Raw genomic sequence first — 10,489 nt, 5'->3', positions numbered from 1 at the left:
TTCCTTGCCATTAACTTGTCTTCTATGTCACCCAGTCTTTCTTCTATCTCATTAACCCTCATCATTAGGACCTCCAGGTTGGATTGAATCTCATTTAATTTATTTTTAATTTCGGCCTGATTAGATCTTTTGTCGGCCTGATTAGATCTAAATTCTGCAGTCATGAAGTGTCTTGAATCCTTTATGCGTTTTTCCAGAGCCACTAGTAGCTTTATAATTGTGCTTCTGAATTGGCTTTCTGACATTGAATTGTAATCCAAATTCTGTACCTCTGTGGCGAGAGGACTGTTTCTGATTCTTTCTTTTGTGGTGAGTTCTTCTTTCTAGTCATTTTGCTCAGTGCAGAGTGGCCAAAAAGGAGTTGTACTTGTTAGAAGTGCAAACTCTTTTCTCTGTAGCATTCCAGCTGTTCTCTCTTTAAATCTCAAGTCGAATTCGTAAGTTTTCATGATGATTTGAAAGTTATCTAGGTAGGTTGGTGGGGACAGGTGACTTCGGGACCCTACTCCTCCGGCATATTGCCCTGCCCCTCTGAAAATTCCCTTTAGTAAATGGTCTTAGGAAAATTGGATGTCCACATACAAGAAAACAAAACTTATCACCACTCACAAAAATAAACTCTAAATAGATTAAAGAAAAAAAATAACTAGGGAAAGGGGTCAGGAATACTTGTTGGTCTCCCCTGCCCTGTTTGGGGGTTGCAGTCCTCTTCCCAGGTACAGTCAGATTTTCATGCAGCCCCTGGCTGCCTGCATGCTGGAATACCTGAACATTTTGTGGTTCTGGCTTTACCTGTCATTGATAGCCACTGGCCTCCAGACACCTTTGCTGATCAGAAGATCATTATCTTTGTGCCCCACTTACTGTTGAGACCACCTTCCCTCAGAGTCTAGGTAGATGGAACAGAAGCTGCATGTTCCCACCACCCACCTCAGGGTTCAAACATGCTGCTGAGAAGAGTCCCCACATACGACACCCGCCACTCCCAGTGTCTACATCCCCTGCTCCCTAACTGAGGCCATCCCTAGCAGCATAGGAACTTGCTTAGCCTGGGCATGGCAGCTGGCATATGTGGATATTTCAGACCCAATGACATCTCTCACCTGAACTGGGCGGGGGGGGGGGGGGGTCTGTAAATAAACCTAGCTTTCTATCCTTCCTGAAACAATCCTGAAGTTGTTAGTTCCTCATAGTTCCTCAGAGAGTTCCTGGCAGGGTGGATCCCAACTTGACCACAGTGGAGACCCATTCATTAACACACTCCCACCTCTGGGTCACCTCCCCGAGCAAACTACATGTACCTCAGTCCTTATTTAAGAGGCTACTTTGGGGGGACATGGACACCACCAACTCCACAGTCTAGAGAGATCCAGAGCCTTCCCTAGAACCATGACCAGTCCCTAGGAGCTCTCAGGCTTCTGTTCCTGGCTCACCCATTCAGACTTGTTGTCTTTTGTTATCCTCACACCAGTGTGGTCATGGAACCCCCCGTATTCCCTCAACACCTTTCCATACTGAGAACCCTGAACTTCCTACCTAGGTGCCCCATTTCTCAAAGCACAAGGGACAAGTTGAAGTGCCAGAGAAGTTAGCGGGTTCAACTGTTGACAGAAGGGTGTTGGTGGACATATACTCCGGCTCTCTCACCTCTCACTGGGAACAGCTCTGCACCTCCTTTCCCCCAGTGCTAACAGCTGGATAACCCCCTCCATATCTTTTACTTTTCCTCACTTCCCCACTCCAACTGATGTTTCTTGGGCTTATCTCCCAAATCAACTATCTGCATCTAGCTCTTCATTTCAGAGTCTGTGTGTTGATGGTGATGGTGAGGAGGGGTCTCCAAAGAGGACAGTAGGAGGGGAAAAAAAGAAAAAGAAGGCAGTATCAGAGCTGGAATATAAACAAATCTGGCTGACTCAAAGTGAAGTTCTTTCCTACATTCCACATGTAGCCCTCACTGGGTCTACTCAGCATTTCTGCCTATTGCCTGTTCCCAGCATCTCCTGATACTCGTGATGCTATTCATTTCCTAACTGACTGTACCCTTTATCTCAGGGTCTTATCTAGTTTCCAGTCACTCCTACCCTGACTTTCTGGCCTTGCTTGGGAACCACATGCTGAGCTGGGAGTCTCACCCTGAGACTGTGGGAAATCCTCCTCACCATAATACTGTGGGGGTGTAATTATTCGTGGCTATGATTTGCCTGTGGCCTGGAGTTTTCCAAGCTCTTTGCAATTGTTTAGATGCAACCTGCCCAGCATTTCTGTGATGTGGCCAGAGGAAATTGCCTCTTTGTTTTCTTGGATCCCTCCTCAATGCCTTTGAAATGGGCCACCCTGGCCTAGTTTACAGTCTCTGAGGCTCATCTGTCTGTGGTTATGTGATCCCCTTACCAGCCCCTCACAAGAAAAACTAATCAAAACTAGAACTCCACATTCCTGAGGACGGGAGTTGATCATAGTTTCAGCAGGCCCTGTGAAGGTCACCAGGACAGCCAACAGTGTATGGATTGGGGCACTTAGATGTCATATGTGGGTACTTGGGCTTGCCTCCGATTCTCACACTGTTTGGTTGGGTGAAATCCCTCCCATGTGCTCTCTCTGCCATATGACACTTCTCATACCCTCTCTGCCCCTAGTCATACAGAAGTCTGTTCCTAGTCCAGAGGATCTGGCTAGGGGGTAAGGTATGATAAGTTATCAGTGGTGATGATAGGAAGAACTAAAAAGCCAGATGCAGTGATGAGCTTGCTCTGCGAACCCATTCAAAGCTTGGCTGGGAACTTCACTTTGTTCCTCCCATTTCTCAACTGGTCCCACTGAGGAGGGTCCCTGTCAGAGGCAGTGACTATGTGGGCCAGCCTGGGGGCTCCAGGGGGACAGGACATTAGCACTGCCCTTTCCATAGGTGAGAAGCAAGGAAAAATATGGAGGAGAGCCTGAGTGTGAGGCCATGTACTACTTGCTATTTCAAGAATGAGATGCTTTCTAACTGGATACAAAAGTTTACCAGGTGGCTTAGCTGGCAGGGAGCAGTGTGCATAAGCAGAGAAATTTAGCTGGGCTATGATTACTAGATATAGAAATACAATAAAAATGCAATGCAATCTAGCCAGAACACCTCTGTGCTTGGCTGTGAATATTGACAGCAGTATATTAGAAGAGGGTCCTGGGTGCCTATAAATTCATACTTGCTGAAAATTTAATGGATTCCTTAGTTTCTCTAAAGCTTCCTGAAACCTCAAGTTTTATTCTCACTTATGGGGCTATTTTGTTAATGATAGACATCCTGAATACAAGGGTGATGCAATAACCACCTTGGCCCCTGTCTCTTCTCCTGATGAAACAGATTGTCCCTCATATTCTTGTTGGTTGGGTTACATTGGCATCAGTAATGTAGGCAGTTAAAAAACATCATTCAGCATTGTTAGTAAGAATGTAAAATGGAGCAGCTGCTATGGAAAACAGTATAGTGGTTCCTCAAAACATTAAAAATAGAATTACCATATGATCCAGCAATTCTACTCCAGGTATATACCCCAAAGAATTGAGAGCAGAGACTTGAAAAGACATTTGTGCACCAAAGTTCATTGCAGCTGGATGATTTGCAGCATTGCATCATTATTCACAGTAGTTAAAAGGTAGAAATAAACCAAATAACCATTGATGAATGAATTGCTATAAAAACATACGGTGGAATATTATTCAGCCATAAAAAGGAATGAAATTCTAAAACGTGGTTGAAGCCTGAATGTATCAAGCTAAATAAAATAAGCTTGACACAAAAGAACAAATATTATATGATTCTAGTCATATGAAGTACCTAGAATAGTCAAATTCATAGAGACAGAAAATAGAATGGTGATTCCCAGAGGCTAGGGGGTGGGAGGACTGAGGAGTTAGTATTTGATGATACAGAGTTTCAGTTGGGAATGATGAAAATTTCTGAAGATGGATAGTGGTGATGGTTACTTAATTCTGTGGACTTATATACTTGAAAATGGTTAAAATGGTAAATTCTGTGTTACACGTGTTTTACCGCAACAGAAAAGTTTTTCTTAAAAAAAAAAAAAGTGTTTGTGATGTACGCTTTCTTTAGGTATACAAAAATCCTTTCATTTAGTCCTTCTAGTTTCTATACATACATTATCACCAAGAACTAATAATCCTCTGTTTTGTGTTCAGGAGGGCCTCTTTGCCTACCAGACACATTCATTTACCACATGGTTTCAGGATTTGGACTGACCATCAGCTTTTCTTGGGTGGTGTTACAGGGAGGGGGTATGAGTACTGTGGGTTCCTGATGTCTATTCCTTTATTCTGTCAAAAATCTGCTTTCCTGGAAGAAAAAAATGGTTATAAGATGCTGACAAAGACTGCAAAGATTGCCCAACTGTTGTCTTGGGTTGCAAATGGTTTAAAAAAAAAAAACAACAATGAAAAAACAAAATGCACTTTGAAGAGTAAGGTATATATGAATCAGAAGCGCAAGAAATAAATACATCTGAAATCTGGGTAGGTTTAAAAATTAAGGGAAAATGGTGCTTAGCAAAATTATCTGTGGTGTTTCAAACTCAGATGAAGAACAATAGAAAAATTGTTCCAGATGTTCAGTTAAACTTGGAACAGAACCAGACCCACCCAAACCAGTGATGTCTGAGAAGGGAGAGAGAAGAGTAAAGAAGGAAATAAAAGAGGGTGGAAGGTTGCTTCTGGTATGTATATTTAACTGTGAAACTAAACACAAGTGATGGAAGATGACAAGTTCTCTGAGTCTGCTAAGCAAAGAATACCAGGGCAACTTGAGTTTCTGAATTTAAAATTACAGGATAGATGTTTAAATTATCTCCAGTGTTGAACACTTGGATATTTTCCCTCTGCAGGAATTCAGGGTTAGAGGGATTCCTGTAGGGTGTATTGGATTCTTCCTTTCTAATTGCACTTGAGTTCCTTTATGCAATTCTTTATATTTTGGCATTGTTTTCTGAATTGAAAATATTGTTATGTTAATTTATTTATAATCTAGGAGAGGCAAAAAAAAAATCTAGGAGAGGCTGAAAATGCATAGATTTTTTACTGATAAGCCATAGCAATTAATTTGCTGCTGAATGTCAGAGTCTTATGAGAATGCTGGGGATGAATTTCTGGTAGTTGTTAGTAGTTGCTGTAAGATTGGGTGGAATCAGCCCCCTACTGTCCTATAGAACTTATCCAAGTCTAGAATAAAATGGTTGCTATCTGTAAGCTGTCCAGAAGAGTTTAAATAAATTGAAAAAAAACCTTGCTATTACCTAAGAATGACCCAAAACTCAACCAGCTTTCCAACACTAAGATGGCCTGTATGTGCCAAAGCAACTGGACAGTTCATTGGAGATCCACTACATGCCAGCCTGTGCGAAGTGCTAGCAAAGGAGGACTTCCAACTTTAAAGAACTCCCAATCTAATGGGGCTTGCTGATTGTAAACAGTCAGCCATCATATAATTTCTTCTTAAGTGTCATGACAGGAGCTGTGCACAGTGCTATAGGAACTCAAGTGATCTAGTAGACAGTTCTGTTTGTGTGCATGTGCATATATGTACAGGTATGTGTGTGCATGAGAGAGAGAGAGAAAAAGAGAGAGAGAGAGAGAGAGAGAGATCAGAGGAGGCCCCTCTGTGTTAAAGAATGACTAGAATTTCAGAAGACAATTGCAGGGGCAATTCCAGAGGGACTGCATGGATAGACGGAACCATATCATTTATGGGCTACAAATAAAACCAATGAAAACCATACTCAAATGCTTACTGCCAGTATGGTGGATAGAGTGGCCTATCACCCCAAAAGAATCACACACAGCTCACGTTCAGAAACATTTGTCTAGATTTGCCAATACTTTAGCAATTCTTTGCTCCTCAATGGGTCTTCCATTCCACCAGTCCACGTTCACTTTTCTTTTCCTGCCAAAGTGCAGGAAAAGTCTAGTCTAGTCTAGTTTCTATTTCAGCAATCATCTATGGGTTTGTTGGCCTTCTTGAGTCAAAGTTTAGTAGCATAGGAGTCTGGTGGGAGAAATCTTTTCCTTTATCATTTTAAAAGGTATCCCTTTGTCTTTGGGCAACCATAATTCTCCTAAGAAGCCTACCTACTTCCAAAACAACAGCCAACACATTAACAGCAATCTTTTTTTTCACCTCTAGCAGCTTTTAGGACAATCTATTTGTATTTGATGCACTGCAATTTCATTACATTGTAACAAGATGAGACTTTATTTTTATTTAATCTGAGATACAAAGTTCAATCTAAGAACTTTAATTCTTTATGTCTTTGAACCTGATTCTTCTCTATTCTCTCTATATTCTCTTTGAAGCTCTGTTTGTCCTGCTCATGCTTTTGTTCATATCTCTACATTTTTCTTTCATATTTTCCATCACTTTTTCTCTCTGTGTAATTTTTGAGTGGTTATCTCAATTCTATCTTTTTGTCCATTAATTCTCTTTTCCCCTATACCAACTTATCCATTGATATCTTTAAAAAATGGCTTTATTGAGATGTAATTCACATACCATAAAATCTACCATTTTAAAGTGTACAATTGGTGATGTTAGCTATTTACAAGTTTGTACACCTACCATCATGATCTAATTCCAGACATTTTCATTGCTCCCCATTTACTCCTCCTTCTATCCTCTGGAAACCACTAATTTGCCTTCTGCCTCTATAAATTTGCCTATTTTTTGGAATTTTATATTCATGGTATCATATAACATATGGCTCCCTGTGCCTGGCTCCTTTCACTTGGCATAACATTCATCTATGTTGAAGTATGTGTTAACACTTCATTTCTGTGGGGGCGGGGGTGCAGAATGATAATCCATTGTACGGAAAAACCACATTTAGTGTATCAGTTTATCAGCCAACGGACATTTGGGTTGTTTCCACATTTTGGCTGTTATTAATAATGATGCTATGACCATTTGTGTACAAGTTTTTGTGTGAACATGTTTCCATTCTCTTGGGTGTATACCCAGGAGTGAAATCACTGGGTCATATGGTAACTCTATATTAAACTTGGTGAGAAACTACTGAATGGCTTTCCACAGAGGCTGCACCATTTTAGGTTACCAACAATTTATAAGGCTTCCAGTTTCTCCACATCATTGCCAACACTTGATATTGTATGTCTTTTTTATTATAGCTATCCTAGCAGGTGAGGAGTGGTATGTCGCTGTGGTTTTGATTTGCATTTCCCTAGTAACTAATGATGTTGAACATTTTATGTGTTTTTTATTGACTATTTGCATATCTTCTTTGTAGAAATGTCTACTCAAAGCCTTTGTTCACTTTTAAAGTGGCTTATTTGTCTTTTGACTATTGGGTTGTAAGAATTCTTTATATATTCTGGATGTAAATCCCTTCTTTGATATATGATTTGCAATATATACTCTACCATTTGAGGGTTGTCTTCAATTTCTTGATGGTATTCTTTGAAGGACAAAAGTTTTAAATTTTGATATAGTCAAATTAACCTATTTTTGTTTGATAGCTTGTGTCTTAAGTGTTCTTTTTTTTTTTTTTTTAAGTGTTCTATCTAAGAAATCATTACTTAATCCAAGGTGATGAAAATTTACAGCCATGTTTTCTTCTCAGAGTTTATAGTTTTAGTTCTTAGATTCATTTTGGGTTAATTTCTGTATCTGGTATGAGATAAGATTCCCAAATCATTCTTTTGCATGTGTATATCAAGTTGTTGAAAAGATTTCTTTCCCTAGTTGAATGGTCTTGGCACCTTTGTCAAAAATCCATGACTGAAAAATGTAAGGGTTTATTTCTGGACTCATAGATCCCCATTGAACTATGTTTGTCCTTCTGCCAATATCACATTGTCTTGATTACTGTGGTTTTACAGTAAATTTTGAAATTAGAAATTATTTCAACTAGCAACATTAGCAACACTAAATGGGGCTTTCTTGACTTCTCTTTCTCCCAGAAAAGCATAGCAAAAAGCACAGAGCTGTCTCCTGGAAGATCCCTCCCATAAAGACTTCCTTCCCGGAATGTAATGAAAACAACATGCACCAAGTTGGATGTTCACTTACATTGTCTCTTTTAAACCCATCATCTCTCATTTATTTTTATTTTTATTATTTCTATTTTACCTCCAGACTCACACTCTGTGCTCAGGGGACTTGCCTTTGCCCTCTGGCTTTTGATTGGGTTGGGTAGGGGAGTCCCTACAGGAGGTGAGAGGGTAGGGTGCATGAGGTCAGGGCTCCCCCTCAGTGAGGGTGCTTCTGGCTGACCTAGAGCCTTCCCAAAGTCACAGCTCCTCTCAAAGTAGCTTTAGGTATAGCTCTCTATGTCTTCCTCCTTCTAGGTTCTGGAGACCTCACCCCCTCACACATAAGCCCCTCCATGCAATAGAATTAATGAGAACTTCTGGGAATTATAGCTTTCTCCCAGGTGGGATGATGGGTCTTAACACTTCAGCTGAGTGAACCCCTTCTCAGTGTCACCAATTCAGCAGGCTCAGGAAAATGCATTGCGAGGAAAGCTTCAGGGAAGATCCACCTGATGGGCCAATTTCTAGAAGCACTTACTCCGAGGTTCTTTGCCAAGACATGTATTATTAATAGTAGTAGTAGATGGAGCAACTCCTGGGAAGGAAGCTTGGGAAAACATAATGGAACTTTCAGGTGCAAAGTGCATGGCCATGGAACTCTAGTTAAAGACTGCCTTGAAAGGCCCATTGGACTCTGCCAAGTTTGGAAAACCACTTAGTCTTTCACCTCAAACTGAGAAAGAGGGGAAGTCATAAGTCAAATGTCAAGGTAACTTCTTGCAGATGAGCCCATTAGCCATACTTCTGAGACATGCAGTTTTGAGAATCTTGTGGGAGATTTTGAAATGACTTGGGTAGGATTCAAGTGCCTGCTTGGAGAATGCTTTGTGGAGAAAGGGAGGCAACACCTATGCAGAACTTGCAAATTACTGCTATCACTTCACCCTCCTACTACAAAGTGTTCTAGTATGCCCACTACATAACAGCATGTTACTCCATCTTTGAGTCTTTAAAAACTAACCCTTTGTTTAGGAAAAAATTCTCAGACTTACTGAAAAGTTTCAAATATTTCAGTGGACTCCAACATATCTTTGGCATAGAGTTTATATTTTGTTCACCTATTGTTCACATTTTTCCACTTTCATTTACCACTTTTTTCTCTCTTTCCATTTATAAGGTTGAACCATATGAAATATATACACTATTCATTCCTTCCTTATTTTTGAAAAACATTTGAGAGTAACTTGCAGAGACTAAGACTCTAGGCCCCTAAATACTTAACATATATCTCCTTAGAAAAAGGACATTCTCTTACATAATCACAGTTCAAAAATAGAATTTGAGGAATTAACATTGCTATACTGCTAATGGCCCCATTTTTTATAGCAACATTTATACCCCTACAATGTAGGATCCAATCTAGCATCACACCTGGCACTTAGTTGGCAAGTTTGGAGGCTTTTGGTTGGCACTTGAGTTATGTGGGATTTAGTGTGGATTCAGGCCTCTGCTCATTGGTCCTGTTTGGCAGGAGAACAGTTATTTCCCACCAGAGAAAAAGTTTCCGATGTGCCTGAGATGAGAAATGCCCTCTACTCCAGGACTCAGAAATTTAAGGGCTTTAGATGATTCTCCAGAGAGAGGCCAGATCAGAAACACTAGGAAGGAAACTCCTTGCTCTGGGTCCCCACTCAGTGGTGTTTGCAATTCACCAATGTACAACTTGACTTCACAGCATCTCCCTCCACTTGGCAGGGAGCAGTTCTCAATAGTTTCAGATGTTCTTCCCAGGGTTGTACATTTTCCCCTGGGGATTCCTTGTCCTGGATTCTGTGTTGCTCTGGCTTTAAAATTAGAAAGGCATAAGGCCAAACCCAGCTCTACCCAACTAAGAAATAGAATATCATTAGTCCCCAGCTATGAAATTGGGATAATAATGTCTACATTGCTAGTCTTAAGGATTTAAGTTTATCCACAAAATCCCAGAACACGCAGGCTCTCAGTAAAAAAAAGAAAAAGAAATTTTTACTTAAAAATAAAAACAGGGGCAGCCCAGGTGGCTTAGCGGTTTAGCGCCGCCTTCAGCCCAGGGCGTGATCCTGGAGACCCGGGATCGAGTCCCATATCGGGCTCCCTGCATGGAGCCTGCTTCTCCCTCTGCCTGTATCTCTGCCTCTCTCTTGCTCTTTCTCTGTCTCTCATGAATAAATAAATAAAATTAAAAAAAAATAAAAATAAAAACAAAAATATTTTTGTTTTCTTCTTAAGATGAAATTTACCTTTTTATTAATTAATAAATATAAAGTAGAAACCTCAACTCACCTGACCTTATTATATATGTATATATTTAGGGATGTGTCTCTATATATATTTATATATATATTTAGATGTATATATGTAGAGATAAACATTATATATATAATATATATTATACACACACACATATACA

The sequence above is a fragment of the Canis aureus genome, chromosome 22 (assembly GCF_053574225.1).
Source record: "Canis aureus isolate CA01 chromosome 22, VMU_Caureus_v.1.0, whole genome shotgun sequence".
Lineage (NCBI taxonomy): Eukaryota > Metazoa > Chordata > Mammalia > Carnivora > Canidae > Canis > Canis aureus.
Note: the sequence above shows the minus strand (reverse complement) of the source record.